Below are 18,083 nucleotides of genomic sequence, written 5' to 3'. Positions count from 1 at the left end.
ACTTTCCACTCTTACTTACTTTCTTACTTACTTACAAATGGCTTTTAAGGAACCCGAAGGTTCATTGCCGCCCTCACATAAGCCCGCCATCGGTCCCTATCCTGTGCAAGATTAATCCAGTCTCTATCATCATACCCCACCTCCCTCAAATCCATTTTAATATTATCCTCCCATCTACGTCTCGGCCTCTCTAAAGATCTTTTTCCCTCCGGTCTCCCAACTAACACTCTATATGCATTTCTGGATTCGCCCATACGTGCTACATGCCCTGCCCATCTCAAACGTCTGGATTTAATGTTCCTAATTATGGCAGGTGAAGAATATAATGCGTGCAGTTCTGTATTGTGTAACTTTCTCCATTCTCCTGTAACTTCATCCCGCTTAGCACCAAATATTTTCCTAAGCACCTTATTCCCAAACACCCATAACCTATGTTCCTCTCTCAGAGTGAGAGTCCAAGTTTCACAACCATACAGAACAACCGGTAATATAACTGTTTTATAAATTCTAACTTTGAAATTTTTGGACAGCAGACTGGATGATAAGAACTTCTCAACCGAATAATAACACGCATTTCCCATATTTATTCTGCGTTTAATTTCCTCCCGAGTGTCATTTATATTTGTTACTGTTGCTCCAAGATATTTGAATTTTTCCACCTCTTCGAAGGATAAATCTCCAATTTTTATATTTCCATTTCGTACAATATTCTGGTCACGAGACATAATCATATACTTTGTCTTTTCGGGATTTACTTCCAAACCGATCGCTTTACTTGCTTCAAGTAAAATTTCCGTGTTTTACCTAATCGTTTGTGTATTTTCTCCTAACATATTCAAGTCATCCGCATAGACAAGAAGCTGATGTAACCCGTTCAATTCCAAACCCTGCCTGTTATCCTGAACTTTCCTAATGGCATATTCTAAAGCGAAGTTAAAAAGTAAAGGTGATAGTGCATCTCCCTGCTTTAGACCGCAGTGAATTGGAAAAGCATCAGATAGAAACTGACCTATACGGACTCTGCTGTATGTTTCAATGAGACACATTTTAATTAATCGAACTAGTTTCTTGGGAATACCAAATTCAATAAGAATATCATATAATTCTTCCCTCTTAACCGAGTCATATGCCTTTTTGAAATCTATGAATAACTGATGCACTGTACCCTTATACTCCCATTTTTTCTCCATTATCTGTCGAATACAAAAAATCTTATCAATAGTCGATCTATTACGCCGAAAACCGCACTGATGATCCCCAATAATTTCATCTACGGACGGAGTTAATCTTCTCAAAAGAATATTGGACAAAATTTTGTACGACGTCAACAAAAGTGATATTCCTCGAAAGTTACCACAGTTGGTTTTGTCCCCCTTTTTAAAAATAGGTACAATTATGGACTCCTTCCATTGTTCTGGTACAATTTCCTTTTCCCAAATAGCAAGTACAAGTTTATAAATTTCGCTATATAATGCACTTCCACCCTCTTGTATTAATTCTGCTGGAATTTGATCGATACCTGGCGACTTGTACTTTTTCAGATTTTCTATCGCAATTTCGACTTCTGAAAGCGTGGGTTCGGGTATAAATGGCTCAGCAGTTTGTATTTCAATTTCTTCCCGATCATTTCTATTTGGCCTATGTACATTTAGTAGTTGCGCAAAATAGTTTTTCCATCTGTTTAGGATTGATAGAGAGTCTGCAAGCAAGTCGCCATTCTCATCCTTGATCACGTTTACCCTTGGCTGATATCCGTTCTTAAATTACTTTATACCCTTATATAAATCTTGAATGTTTTTATTCTTACTATTTGTTTATACCTCATTCAGTAAACTTTCCACTCGCGGATAAGATTTAATTTTATTGTCTTACACTATAAAATATTATTATTAAGTCTTAACAATACTAACTGCATTATTAGTCACTGGGCCGGTAGCTGTATCAACAACTAGATTATTCAGCGTCGATTTGTATACGTTTATTGTTTGAATCTAGGGAGCAATCAAAGTAGTTTGTGTTGATTTTGACATTATATAGAATGAATTTTGTGTGTATTTCTGAGAAAAATATCTCTTTTATTGGAATGCATAGTCAGTTGTTTCATTTATGCTCGTCTTCTGAATAATAATTCGAACAAAATACTTCAACAATTTAAATATTATTCTCAACACGATGAAGATGATCATTATTTTGTTATGAAACATGTAGAATGCACTGTAGGTCTATAATGAAAAGTGTCATCTTAGTTGTTATAAATTTTCTTTCCAAAATAGACGTTTAAAAATTCACATACGAATAATCCGCAAACACGAAAATTGGGAGTTTGCTGCTGTAAATATCAGTGTGTTGAACATAATTAATTATGCAAGCAGAATTGTCTTTTAGCCGGAAGTTCTTCAGTGAACGTGCGCAACATTTCGAAAGATCACATTTCAAAACTATTAAAAATTATGTCAGAAGTGGGATTCGAACCCACGCCCTCAGAGAGGACCAGAATTCCTTTACACTCGCAATGCAAGCAAGGACATTCCTTGAGTCTGGCGCCTTAGACCGCTCGGCCATTCTGACAGATGGTAACTTTGCCGACAAATTATGCTTTTCTACACAAATATATGATTTCGAGAAATCTCAAGAAAGTGATCGAATTCCTGTAATTGCAATATTATGTTCCTGCTGTATGTGATTGTTATTGTATAATAAGCGTGGTTGGGATTATAAGGGTGTTTGGAACTTGAAATAAAAGTTTGATACTACTTTTCATTTCAGTCTTCACACTCCCTCATTTAAATTTAACAAAACGGAGTCCTTTCGTTACCTTCTTCACAACCCCTTCCTTATTCCGTGAGGCCTAGTGTGGAAACAACAATCCAACTGAGTCGAAACGATTCACATATCAATATGACGCCAATGAGATACTCGTATGTAAAATTATAATGAATAATAACACATTATTACCCATTTCAGATGATTGAATTCATTTGTAAATTAATACCATAGTGAAATAGGCTACTTCATAATTATTAGTATTCATTTTTTATACTTTAGAAGGGTTAATTAAGGAAGCTGTGACAATTACTAGCATCGATGGAATCGTTGATACGGAAATGGTATATGACGAGATTAGCCTCAGGATTTGCAAGTCATTATCTGACATTTGCCTTACATTTTGGAAAAAAACTCGGAAATTACGCAACCAGGTAATCAGTCCAAGCGGAAATCGAACCAACGCCCAAGAGCAGCCTCGGATCAGAAGACAAATGCGCTACCGACTGAGCTACGCCAGTAGCTTAAATTAGGATATTAAATGAACTATTTCTGTCTTTACACTTCCAGAATTTATTAATCACCCCCATTTGCGAACGAATAATAATTTTCTATTAAATTAAAATTAAGTTGAATATTTCATTAAAATTTTACATTTACTGCAGTTTGCATGTCTTTTGGCTAAGCGGAACTTGGGTCGGAATGATTTGGTGCTAAATCTGTCTTGAGTGTGAGGTTTAGGTATGAGTTTCACCACAGACCTTTTCCAGATATCAGGAAAAGTTCATAATTCCAAACATTTATTGTATAGACTGGAAAGTAGTTTTGGAGTACTTTTGAAAGCGTTTTTAATAATGTTTGCCGAAATTCCGTCCCACTCTGTGGCCTTGCTGTCGTTTTTGCTCATGATTATGTTTTCTATTTCTTGATATGAAAACAGAACATCATCTTCGGTATAAGGTGGGAAAATTGAGTCACACCGAATGGTTTTTTGAGTGTCGTTGTTCTGAGTGTCATCTGGGAAGAAATTTTGTGCGAATATGGTAGCTGTTTCTAATGCCGGTTTAGTGTATCCGTGCTCGGTTTTGATTATTGTATTTCATTGTAATTTTGAGGTTTACGGCAAATTTTACACACTACGTCCCATGGGTTTTTACTTGTTTGCATAGAGCATAATTCCTTCCAGCAGTTGAATTTAGCATCCTTCATTTTGGTTTTGTATTCATAGCTCGGAAGAAGAGCTTCACATTTACACCTATTAAATCTTCTGTACATGGCCAGGACCCTTTTTCTTAATAAATCTAAGATCCTATTCCACCAGTAATTTTTTGTTGGTTTATATGATAATTTCGGCAAGTGCTTTTCGCAAACGCAATTTTTTCTATTAGTAATAAGAGATTTTGTTTCATTTAGCTTGCGCCCATTGTTAACATGAGAGAGGAAAGAGTATTTCCCCATATCTCTTACTACAGCCCTTTGAAAATAAGTAGCCCACATTTGACGTTTTTAGTTTTGTATTTTCGCCTTAAATAACTGATTTGTATTACAAAGAAATTTCCCACAAATTAAAATGAAATTTAGATATCAGTAATGAGAACAACATTTATATTTATTATTGGAATATTAGTTGAAATTTTAATATGAAATTGGATTTAATTGCACATTTTTAAAAGTTATAATGTATAAAATATTACTTAACACACTACAGTAAACAGGTTTTATGCGCTAATGGAAATTATCACCTTTGGTTTCGATTCGGGCGCTAAACTTTCCACTCCCGGATAAGGTTTAATTTTACTGTCTTATATTATAAAATGTTATTATTAAGTCTTAACAATACTAACTGCATTATTAGACACTGGGCAGTAGCATTCGATAATATTATACACTTTTTTTACTTGGTTATTTAACGACGTTTATCAACTACTAGATTATTCAGCGTCGATTTGTATACGTTTATTGTTTGAATCTAGGGAGTAATCAAAGTAGTTTGTGTTGATTCTGACATTATATAGAATGACTTTTATGTGTATTTCTGAGAAACAATATCTTTTTTTATTGAAATGCATAGTCAATGGTTTAATTTACGCTCTTCTTCTGAATAATAGTTCAAACAAAAAATCTAACAATTTTAATATTATCCTCAACACGATGAAAAACCTCCTTATTTTGTTACGAAACACGTAGAACGTACTGTAGATCTAATGAAAAAGTGTCATCTTAATTGTTCTATATTTTCTTTCCAAAATAGAAGTTTCAAAATTCACATACGAATAATCAGGAAAAACACGATAATTGGGATTTTGCTGCAGTAAATATCAGTGTGTTCAACACAATTAATTATGCATGCAGAATTGTCTTTTAGCCGGAAAATTTTCAGTGAACGTAAGCAACATTTCGAAAGATCGCATTTCAAAACAATTAAAAATTATGTCAGAAGTGGGATTCGAACCCACGCCCTCAGAGAGGACCAGAATTCCATTATACTTGCAATGCAAGCAAGGATGTTCCTTGAGTCTGGCGCCTTAGACCGCTCGGCCATCCTGACACAGATGAGATATACGTCGACAAATTACGCTTTTCTACACAGATATATGATTTGGTGAAAACATCTCAAGAAAGTGATCGAATCCCTGTAATTGCGTTATATGTTCACGCTGTATGTGATTGTTATTGTAAGCATGGTTGGAATTATAAGGATGTTTGGGACTTGAAATAAAAGTTTGATACTACTTTTCATTTCAGTCTTCATACTCCCCTCATTTAAATTTAACAAGACGGAGCCCTTTCTTTACCCAGATCTACAGGTTCCAAACACGAACAATAATATGATTATACTATTTTACTCAACTTTGAATGTTCTTTAAATATTAGTCTGTATTATTAAGTTGCAATAATGTATAAGCTTCTTATATTTCTTGCTGGCTGGAAGAGAAGTTGTTGGCCTTAACTCCGCCAGAATAAATGAACAAAAAAATATTTAAATAAATAAAATAAATACATGAATGAACAAATTAATAAGTGAATTATTATTATTATTATTATTATTATTATTATTATTATTATTATTATTACAGCGCTGCTTTTATTGCCTATGTGACGTAGCGCTCTTCTATGACGTCATCGTATTAACAAAAAATGTGACCAGATTTCTTGAATGTCAGGCTCAGAAACATTTCACGTTAAAAGGTTGTATGTTTCAAAAACTAATACTATAATTCGGTAACATTGGTACTGACAAAGTGTATTTAGGCGAAAATATCGAAGTGTAATTCGTGTAGCATCAAAATATTTCCTCTAATGAGTGAGTAAAAAGCATGGAGACTAAATTTATGAATTTGTCGCCATCGTCTCACCATACATAGGATCTCCACTTTTCAATTTAACTTACATAAACAAGAATCGTAGTAGCGAAAGAAAAACGTAAATATGCTGAACTTGCTCCGTCGTTGTATATCTCCGATATATTTCAGTGTAAGACCCAAAAGGAAGGGAAGCATGACTAATTCTCTGTGCAAATGTTGCAAAAGTGACGCCAAACACAGCTTATCTCTGGAGACTTGTCATAATGTCTTTCGGCAGAAGATGTGTTTCCATAGCAAAATCATTGTGATGCCGCCGAGACCTATGACGTCCGACTGGATGGGATGATTCTTCCGCGTGGAAGAATTTCACTCTCTTTTGAAGAAAGCCACGCAATCAATAGGTTAGCCCGCTTTCATTTCACTCACCCGACGTCAGAGAGAAACTTCGTGTACAATTTTTTAAAACTGATTACAGAGTTGAACTAGTTATAATGATATCGTCTCATACGACACTTCGTCTATAGCGTAAAATATTATGTGATATCGATTAATTTCTGCTTTGCTTAAGGAGCTACTACGGTGAAATAATGTTAAAAATTAAGGAAATCCACTTTTTTTTTTGTTTTTATGATCGTAATTACATTTGAGACTGTTTTAAATTATCTAACCATATAAACAAATGCAGCCAAACATACGGTGCGTGAATGAGTTGAGAGAAATGTTTTTTATGCTGTTCTCTCGACTTCAAAATTTTAAGCAGTTTATTAAAAAAAAAAAGCTTCTTGCACAGCAGTTGTCAGATTGGTCTGAAACTTCTCACAGGGATCAATTAGATGTTGATAAATAAAATTTAATTAGGATTTGTATGAAGTATTAATATTAAGTTTTTTCGGGACATATTCACATTGCACTTAGATTAAAATATGCTGTAATAATGAATTCTTGAAATTAAAAAGAAATCAATTGTGAAAGACTATTTAGATTGAGCTCAAAAAGCTAATTAATTGTTAATCCAATGACTATTTTCAAGCTTTTCAGCAAATATGAACTAATAATTTTGATAATTTTAGCGCATGGAGTCTTTTTAGTGGCGTAAATATAAAATATATTTAATAAATATAATTACAAAACTAATAGCCTTAATGACACCAAATTTTATCCAAAAGATAGTATTGTAGACCTGTTTATGTAGTTAAAATTTAATAAATTTTGGATCAAAATGATTACAGTTTAAAACATCATAGCCTATGTGTCCCCTTAATAACCAACGGCATACTCGAACATAAATGCATATATCTCATACACACAGCTGCCAGATGGGTTTTGTAAAAATTAGGGAAATTCGCCTTGTTAAATTTGTGAAAGTAAAGTATGCATTTGTGGACACTCTATATCAGGGCCGGGCATGAGAGCGGCTCTATTTAGTCGGCCAGAGCTGCTCTCGCTCCGCAACGCACTTCAATTCCAAGCCAGAGCAGAACGTTCACGCAGTGGCGGACTCTCATTACAGCTACCTTCCCTGCATTAATATAACAAGAGCCACCGTTGTTCTAGTCATTCAGTCTGTCAGTATATAATAGTTTATATGGATATTACATCAATCCATTGTACATTACAGAATTTATAACACTCTTATTAATTTAATGGAATAAACTTCGCTCTATGCACACACACATCATTAGGCTTATTTACATAACCCATACGCACATACTGCAATATCCTCACCACGGTTCTACGAGAAGGCGTATGGCTTCCACTTCCCCTACTTGCTGTGGACAGAGTTCATCTGCCAATATAATTAAACTTCGCTTGATGAATTCACTTTCGTTGAATGTTTTCAATTCCTTTGCAATTTCGTGGCAAATTTTGTAGCTAATTCTCATAACCGATTCACTAAGTGCATTATTGTCATCCTGTTAATACATAATATATAATATAATATAATATAATATAATATAATATAATATAATATAATATAATATAATATAATATAATATAATATAATATAATATAATATAATATAATATGGTATGGTATGATATATGATATGATATGATATGATATGATATGATATAATATAATATAATACAATATAATATATGACCATAAATTAATACAACTTAAAGAAAATGTTTCTCAGGTACATTATATTAGAGTATCTATTCGATATTTATATTGCATTATAAGTCATTATAGTACATTTAGTAATATATATATATATATATATATATATATATATATATATATATATCATATAATATATCATAAACTATAATATACTATACTATGATATAATATTCGTATAATTTAAAATTATATATTATTAAATGTATAATAACTTATAATGTATTATAAATATCAAATAGATACTCTAATATAATGTACCTGAGAAACATTTTTTTTAAGTTGTATTAATTTATGGCGTTCATTACCAACATATTTGTCATATTCAGTAGCATGTTGTAAAGAATAATGTCGTTGAATATTGAACTTCTTAATCAGTTGGAGTGTTTTATGCAAAATTAAACACTTTGCTAATCCACTGCTCTCTACCAAAAAGAACTCCTCCTCCCATGATACATTAAAAGCATTGGGAGTAGCGGGACGCTTTAGTGTATGAGCGGAAGCTCCGTCTTCAAAGTTCGCCAGAGTCACCACTGCACCGACACTGAATGACGTACAGTATGCTTACATCACAGCGCTCGCAATACCAACTCTTTAAAGCACACAGCGCTCGCAAGACCAGCTCTTTAAAGCACACAGCGCTCATTTCTCAGAATCACGTAATGTGCCCAGCCCTGCTCTATATGATGTAGATTTGAAAATGTTCTTTCCTGATGAAACTTAGCATTAAGTTTAATGAAACTTTAGTTTTTCTTTCAGTTTGTAGGACATTAATTTTATGAATAACTTTATTAAACGTGCGATAAATTTCAAATGGATAGAATACCGAGTTTATTTCACCTGGCTATAATATTTTAACAATGAGTGCCCAAGTTTATCTGCAGATACATTTATTTAGTTACGCAGTTTCATTATTAAAATCAGCTGTTCTCAACATTTTTCACTGATGTACTACTATTTTTAATTAATAAATTTAAATGAGGGGAGTGTGAAGACTGAAATGAAAAGTAATATTAAACTTTTATTTCAAGTCCCAAACATCATTATAATCCCAACCATGCCTACAATAACAATCACATACAGCATGAACATATAACGCAATTACAGGGATTCGGTCACTGTATTCAGATGTTTTCCCCAAATCATATTACATCCGTGTAGAAAAGCATAATTTGTCGACGTATTTCTCACCTGTGTCAGAATGGCCGAGCGGTCTAAGGCGCCAGACTCAAGGAACGTCCTTTCTTTCGTTGTAAGTATAATGGAATTCTGGTTCTCTCTGAGGGCGTGGGTTGGAATCCCACTTCTGACATAATTTTTAATTGTTTTGAAATGTGATCATTCTAAATGTTGCTCACGTTCACTGAAGAACTTCCGGCTAAAATGCAATTTTGCGTGCATAATTAATTATGTTGTACACACTGATATTTACAGCAGCAAACTCCCAATTTTCGTGTTTGCGGATTATTCGTATGTGAATTTTGAAACGTATATTTTGGAAAGAAAATGTACAACAACTAAGATGACACTTTTTCATTATAGACCTACAGTACGTTCCACATGTTTCATAACAAAATAATGTGTATCTTCATCGTGTTGAGAATAATATTAATCAGAATTGCAAGTTTGTGTTAATTAAAAACTGGACTGTCTTGGACTGGGGCGCGCTTCCGAACAGGGGCAGCGGTATTTCCCCTAAGGTTAGAGCCCAGTTTAGGTGTGTGTGTATGAATCGAAAAAATGTCATATAAACATGCGTCCTATTCTCAATATTTTCTAGCTCCTAATTTTCGATTAATACACACACACCTAAACTGGGCTCTAACCTTAGAGGAAATACTGCTGCCCCTGTTCGGAAGCGCGCCCCAGGATTGTTATAATGTTGTGAAAAATAATAATAATAATAATAATAATAATAATAATAATAATAATAAAGTAAGAAGAGAGATTGAATACATATACACAATCAGTATTAACTTAAAAAAAAATAATAATAATAATAATAATAAATATATATAATAAAAAAAGAGACTGAATACATAATCACAAACAGGAAAATGCATTTTAGTATACAAGTATTAAATTTAAAAAAATGATGTGTTACTGTTAAGATTTAGTCAGAGAAAAACGGGGTATCCACAAATGTGGCCATAATATTTTAACCAGCACGTGAGCCACTGCTGGGTGGTACTTAAAGTGTGGAATAAAATATAAATTATCATAAAACATAAAAATCTATAGCTGTTTTCTGTATATTTTATAGAACACTCCATTGAATAAATTCGAAGAGTAACTGTTTCTTAATTAAACACATCTAAATAAAGCAATCTATTATTGATAATGAAGAACAGAAACGTTTATTATACCTAGGAAGCGACAAATTATGTTTTTCCATAATAATAAATTTGGTTAGTGGTACAGCTTATGTCCTAAATTAAAACATTTTTCACATTATTATAACAATCCTGACAGTCCAGTTCTGAATTAACACAAACTCGCAATTCTTATGTCATTAAAACAATGGAGCATCTGTTCCTGCTGTTTGGCCATTTGGGTTCATTGTGAGCTTCAGAGGGGTATATTCCACGTGGGCACAAGTCAATTATACACTTCTTCGATCATCAGAATTTCGCTTCCCTAAACAGAGTAAACAATTAAATAATTGATTACTTTGTATCTACTATGCATTACTTGGACCACAAAACATAAACACAAAAGGCACTACACAGATACATTTCCAATCAAAGTGAATATCCGGATTTCAGCTTTTTTATGACGTCACTATGGACCGGTCTCAATGACACGAGGAAGAATTTTGCAAGACCCGACTTAAATTAACTTTGCGAGAATCGTTTCCACATCAGAGTCAGTTAAATTCGATAAATATAAGGGTTTCCAATCTCTATGGTATTTCCGGACAGTAAAGCCTTGGTTTTTCTGAACCGACGCATGCGACGTGCGAGGTGCGAGGCCCGCCTCGCACAAATCCGGACTACATGAGAGATAGTGAGTGGTTTCTATAACTGCGAGATGCGAGCGGGCCTCGCACCTCGCACGTCGCATGCGTCGGTTCAGAAATACCAAGGCTTAATGCCACACGTCATCCATTCTTTGTAAAAATTGTACATAAAAAATTGATTCACTGCAGTGGAGATGGAATTCAGTCCACCTTTTTCGTAGACGAATTAAAAAATATGTTCGTCAAATACTTAGACCTATCTGATCTATAAAGTTACAGAATTCCTTTACACCATCATGCTTTCATCTCACTGTTTCTGAATAAACTTTGTAATTTAGAAGAAGAGTTAATAAAGAAATATACTTATTTCAGGGGAAAGTAATCTAGTAGTTATGCTAGTCTACTAGCCAACATTTTCTTACGTTAGACACACTGTACAGATCCCTGCGCTGAGACATTTTGTGCCATAATAATTAAATAATTTGCAATACGCAAGAATTCCCGACAAGCGAAAGTTGTCAGATCAGATAACAACGTTACATCCGCTCTAGCAAGGTCTCTGCATATCATTCTCTTCGTAGACCATGACTTCTCAAACCGAATGAATTAGCACAGTTGGAAGAGATATTGAGGTAACCAATATTTTACGTTATCTATGCGCTGAGGCAGTTTTCCTTCATGTGGGCTTCCAAAGGTTACTTTAGTTTTACTGAGTTACTGATTATATAGAAATACATAGGCCAGTACATAATACATGATCACCGTTTCATTATAGGCCCTAATTAGAGTACAATATAACAAATCCATATTCTTCAAACGTATAACGCCATATCATTATCGACTCGAGCTCTTTGAACCAGAGGTGGGTTTAACTTTTATGATGCAAAGTACAAGGACATCATTTTATTTTTACTAACATTTCTAATATTAACCTGGCTATATCTTTGGATTAACGGTTGAGAACCGGAAGCACCGTTTGCTACCCCCTTCCACGGCTGGAGTTCAATGATAATGGCGTAAAATACAAACAAATCACTTTACTAGGTATAGGAGGGAAGAAACGTAGTTCATCCATTCACGTAAACTAGGAAATATCGCGATTTTCAGTTTGATAATTTTCATTATAGGTTTTTGTTTAATCAAAATACAGTACTGTATTGACAATAAGTGTTTTTACTCACGAATTGAGCTATCCATTCGGACGTATTCATTATGCAGTGTATATTATACTGTCTACAGCACATTAGCGTACAATATAGATAATGAACTTAAATTGAAAAATAATCATAATATGGATATTTAAACACATTTTTGAAAATGGTGACCATTCATTTCGATACAGGCTTCAGTTCTTTTTGTGCATATTACCGCACTATAGCCTATTTTAGTAGGTTATTTTACGACGCTGTATCAACATCTCAGGTTACTTAGTGTCTGAATGATATGAAGGCGATAATGACGGTGAAACGAGTCCGGGGTCCAGCACCGAAAGTTACCCAGCATTTGGTCATATTGGGTTGAGGGGAAACCCCGGAAAAAACCTCAACCAGGTAACTCGCCCCGACTGGGAATCGAATCCGGGCCATCTGGTTTCGCGGCCAGACGCGCTAGCCGTTACTCCATAGGTGTGGACTATAGACTATTATACCTAATTCCAATTACCAGTTTCGGCCTTCGTACTAGTAACTCATATTGAAATAATTCTGTACCTACTCTAGAAAAAGAGTACCTTACTATAAATTCAATTTTCACTTCTGCCCGATTAAAAAATATAAAATTACTGACACATGCTATCTACTGTCCGTCCAAGTGGTTATGTCGCAGGGTCGTAGAAAGGGGGGAAATCACGTGACAGTTTATTACTTAACGAGGCCTATTTATTTAAGTTATTTTAAACAGTTGTATAATAGTACGTAGACGTCCAATTCCTAACAGAAATGAATGTTTTCAGAAAAGAGCTAAGACAGCCCAGCCACTAGCCTTTACAGAGGGGCGAGCAGAAGAGAGTGGTGGAAACCGGGATGCGACGTAGGAAAACGGACGACAGTACCTGTGCGAAAATATGATTCATATTGAAAGCTCTTTCATCACTGGAAAACACGAACATATTTATGGAACTTACTATACTCACTAACTCAGTACTGTTTACTATGACCGCATACGCGGACTTGGTTCTGTGTGGAGAACGGTTGGAAGTTTACTAGTAGAGGGGGTGGGAGTGAAGTACATTAAAAAATTCAGATACAATAAAAATGAAGTAAAAATAAAATGATGTCCCTATATATCAACATGGAAGTTCGTCAGTTTGCTGCATTGGGGCCGGGATGTTATTGCCTCTGTTTTCGTTTCCAATCATGCACATGTCTCTAGGGAGTGCATGTGGCCATTGAGAAACAACATGCACTCCCTATTGAAGATGATAAATGAAATGAGGGGAAGATAAAGAGTGTTAATGGAATGAGGGTACTCCGAGAAAACCCTCTACAATTTCTGCTTTGTCCAACAAAAATTCCATCATGACCAGGCTGGGGGCCGAACCCGGTCCGCATAGATGAAAGACAAACGCGTTAAAGCTAAGCCACAGACACGGCAGAAGAGTTCGCATTCAGGAAACATTCACTGCAACAGTCGTCAGTGCTGGGTATCAACTTGTTATAAACAACATATGTTTTGCAGAATGAGTAGAGACCAGCTAAAAAAGAAATGCTAGAAAGAACTCTAAAATATTTATGTTAAAAATTAAAATTAATATTTCCATAACTTTTACGTCCGGAATATAGGTTTATGATTCTAATATTAGTTTTATTATTATCGAAGAAGATTATTTGCTTTTAAAAGGCGTCCAATTTTGCGAACTTTTATTAACTAGTTATACCGTAAATTTTTTAACAAAGTTTCAAAATGAGTTCTGAATTTTGCTGCTCAGTGAAAGGAAATCACTGGAAGCAGAAATGGATGCCATGACTTGGGAAGGGGACCATACTGTTGCATAACGTTGGACAAGGGCCAGACACGAGTGAGTCAGGAGACTTCGCGCATTCCAGGAGAGAGTGTGAGAATAGAGAAGAGCAACCGGGCTTATGAAGTGTGAAACGTTAAGCTTTTCCCATGCTTTGTCGGAGTATAGAATTTATGTTACGTCACATGTTACATTGATTTCAAAATATATATGGCAGAATTAAGAAATACCACAATAATAGTAATAGTACGGTAAATGATAATAATAATAATACTTACTTACAAATGGCTTTTAAGGAACCTGAAAGTTCATTGCCGCCCTCACATAAGCCCGCCATCGGTCCCTATCCTGTGCAAGATTAATCCAGTCTCTATCATCATATCCCACCTCCCTCAAATCCATTTTAATATTATCCTCCCATCTACGTCTCGGCCTTCCTAAAGGTCGTTTTCCCTCCGGTCTCCCAACTAACACTCTATATGCATTTCTGGATTCGCCCATACGTGATACATGCTCTGCCCATCTCAAACGTCTGGATTTAATGTTCCTAATTATGTCAGGTGAAGAATACAATGCGTGCAGTTCTGCGTTGTGTAACTTTCTCCATTCTCCTGTAACTTCATCCCGCTTAGCCCCAAATATTTTCCTAAGCACCTTATTCTCAAACACCCATAACCTATGTTCCTCTCTCTGAGTGAGAGTCCAAGTTTCACAACCATACAGAACAACCGGTAATATAACTGTTTTATAAATTCTAACTTTCAGATTTTTGGACAGCAGACTGGATGATAAGAGCTTCTCAACCGAATAATAACACGCATTTCCCATATTTATTCTGCGTTTAATTTCCTCCCGAGTGTCATTTATATTTGTTACTGTTGCTCCAAGATATTTGAATTTTTCCACCTCTTCGAAGGATAAATCTCCAGTTTTTATATTTCCATTTCGTACAATATTCTGGTCACGAGACATAATCATATATTTTGTCTTTTCGGGATTTACTTCCAAACCGATCGCTTTACTTGCTTCAAGTAAAATTTCCGTGTTTTACCTAATCGTTTGTGTATTTTCTCCTAACATATTCACGTCATCCGCATAAACAAGAAGCTGATGTAACCCGTTCAATTCCAAACCCTGCCTGTTATCCTGAACTTTCCTAAGGGCATATTCTAAAGCGAAGTTAAAAAGTAAAGGTGATAGTGCATCTCCCTGCTTTAGCCTGCAGTGAATTGGAAAAGCATCAGATAGAAATTGACCTATACGGACTCTGCTGCATGTTTCACTGAGACACATTTTAATTAATCGAACTAGTTTCTTGGGAATACCAAATTCAATAAGAATATTATATAATACTTCCCTCTTAACCGAGTCATATGCCTTTTTGAAATCTATGAATAACTGATGTACTGTACCCTTATACTCCCATTTTTTCTCCATTATCTGTCGAATACAAAAAATCTTATCAATAGTCGATCTATTATGCCGAAAACCGCACTGATGATCCCCAATAATTTCATCTACGTACGGAGTTAAGAATAATAATAATAATAATAATAATAATAATAATAATAATAATAATAATAATAATAATAATAATAAAAGGGCATTCGAAAAGTAATAACATAGTTACTGTTTCACACACAATTTATTTAGGTTACTTTTGACATTACATACTTCAAATATAGTTTCCTGCCATGTCAACAATAGTCGCCAAATCCTAGGAAGAGAGCCACCGGCGTAGCTCAGTGGGCTAAAGTGCTTGCCTGCCCATCGGAAGTTGCGTTCGGGTGCGGGTTCGATTCCCGCTTGGGCTGATTACCTGGTTGAATTTTTCCCGAGGTTCTCCCCAATCATAAGGCAAATGTCAGGTAATCTATGGCGAATCCTCGGCCTCATTTCGCCAAATATTATCTCGCTATCACCAATCCCATCGACGCTAAATGATCTCGTAGTTGATATAGCGTCGTTAAATAACCAAGTAAAAAAAATTCTAGGAAGAAGGCGGACTCCATCTGCAGCACCATTTCTGGATATCTCTCTCATTGATCAAACTAAAGCTCTTCGGATGTCAATTGTTGATTGAAAGCGAATGCCTCGCTTCCACCCAACTTGCAATAGTTCAGTATCGTAGGACTTCTCTCCCACAGGCTTTTTGTAATGCCCTAAAGCATTGAGTTGCATGTTTTTCTCTTGCAACTTGGACTTTTATGAAACACCTTTGTTCGTACCTTTAGGGCTGTATTGTTTATTACAAATCAGAAACAGCCACTGTAATTACAAAATAAGCTACTTCGAGACTTTCAATATTACAAAGTTATGAAACAATCGCTGCTTTATTACGTAGTACAAGATTTCAATGGTCATCACTAGGAGCACTGTTTTACAGCATTGTTGCCATTATTTATCGAATGCCTTAGTAGTAATAATGTCTGATACTACTGTTCAGCGTCGCTTTAAAAGGCAATATGGACGTTAGTATCGTACATTACAGGCGCTAAGTTCGGTTCAAGTTTGTCGAGTATGGCGATGTTCGATATTCCCCCATGTTCGCTCTGCAGAAATAGACTCCTTGTATAATGGCATTGACTAATGTCAACATATATGTCGAACTTGGAGTCCGGCCAAAAAAAGGAAAAATACTAGAGGAGAGGGATTTGATCCGGTGCTGTGGATTGAACTTCGGCGTAGCTCAGTGGTTAGAGCACTTCGTACGTGGAACGAAGGACCCGGGTTCGATCTCCGGCGCCGGAGCGAATTTTTCTCCTCTAATAATCATAATAATCATCCTAAATACTGGTTTTGATAATCAAATTCGTATTATTTTTAACGAAATTTTCAATTATTTCATGAAATAAAGAAGTCATTTTGTTAAATCTTTACCATATTTTGAGAAACCCTGTAAGTCAAACATTTTCAAACATGAATATTTCTAAATACTGGTTTTAAGAATAAAATTCGTATTACTTTTTTAAATAACTTTCCAATTAACCCCATAAGTCAAACATTTTCATATTGAGTCATAATCTATTTTTAAAATATTCTTTTGCATACAGAAATATTCGCTATGTTTTTACCAACATTTCCCATTTCAAATATTCCAGATCTTAACTCATGCATTTCTTTTAAACACGTTTTGTGTTTTCCCAAAACTTCGTATTTCGTGACTTAAGGGGTTTCTCAGAAAACCGATTCCATTCTGATAGTTTCTTCCTCCATCAAAGTTTGTGTAACAAGGGCCTACTGTGGATCCCTAACCCCACATCAAGGAATCATCGGTATAGATATGTAACCATTCTTCTTGAGGATATCTCATCATCTGTAATGTTTCTATTATTATTATCATTATTATTATTATTATTATTATTATTATTAATTTCACAATTATTAGTAGAATTAAATTAATCGAATACTGATAAAGCCTCTGATTGAGGTTTTGGCTGATATGTACATTTATTATCATCTCACTTGACGATATGTGTCAGAGGAAGAACAAGTGTTTGTATATACGTCTGAAGTCTGACTAGTGTAATATGTAGCTAGTCGGCGATGTATGCAATGGAGGGGGAAAAGAACTGGCCATTCTACCCCATTATCTCCTGGCCTAGTTTCCTCTTGGTATCACTTGTGAGGTTCAGTCCGTTTTCGGACAGTTGACTAAACAACAACAACAATACTAATAACAGAAGTGATACATTCTTACAGATTGTACACGATGTATTCACACATGATTAGAAATAAAGAAGAAATCTGTACTGCGGGCGAAGTTCTCGAAATTCCATCTCGTCAAAGGTGCCCCAGCCTAGTTCAAGGCCCAGCACGTGACGAGCAGAGCTCGGCGTTATGTTTCACGGTCAGCTAGCCCCGCAAGCACTTGTGGAGCTTGTAACGTGAGACTCAGCTTCACTACAATTACAATTAAATTAGAGGCACCTCACACAGTATAAGCCGTCTCACGTAAGGCAGCTCCATTGTT

The 18,083-nt window shown here is 35.2% G+C and overlaps 3 non-coding genes across 3 annotated transcripts; 1 reads left to right on the top strand and 2 right to left on the bottom strand.

The window, feature by feature from the left end:
• Positions 1 to 2,451: 2,451 nt before the first annotated feature.
• On the bottom strand, positions 2,452 to 2,568 carry TRNAL-CAA (transfer RNA leucine (anticodon CAA)). Its single transcript has 2 exons — positions 2,531 to 2,568; positions 2,452 to 2,496 (listed from the first exon to the last, which is right to left on the bottom strand). It is a non-coding gene; the product is annotated as a tRNA-Leu (tRNA).
• Positions 2,569 to 5,194: 2,626 nt separating this feature from the next.
• TRNAL-CAA (transfer RNA leucine (anticodon CAA)) lies at positions 5,195 to 5,311 on the bottom strand. The gene is made up of 2 exons: positions 5,274 to 5,311; positions 5,195 to 5,239 (listed from the first exon to the last, which is right to left on the bottom strand). It is a non-coding gene; the product is annotated as a tRNA-Leu (tRNA).
• A 4,076-nt stretch (positions 5,312 to 9,387) lies between these two features.
• TRNAL-CAA (transfer RNA leucine (anticodon CAA)) lies at positions 9,388 to 9,504 on the top strand. The gene is made up of 2 exons: positions 9,388 to 9,425; positions 9,460 to 9,504. It is a non-coding gene; the product is annotated as a tRNA-Leu (tRNA).
• Positions 9,505 to 18,083: the final 8,579 nt, after the last annotated feature.

The sequence above is a fragment of the Periplaneta americana genome, chromosome 13 (genome assembly GCF_040183065.1).
Source record: "Periplaneta americana isolate PAMFEO1 chromosome 13, P.americana_PAMFEO1_priV1, whole genome shotgun sequence".
In the NCBI taxonomy this organism is placed as follows: domain Eukaryota; kingdom Metazoa; phylum Arthropoda; class Insecta; order Blattodea; family Blattidae; genus Periplaneta; species Periplaneta americana.
This window is presented reverse-complemented; position numbering and strand designations above follow the sequence as displayed.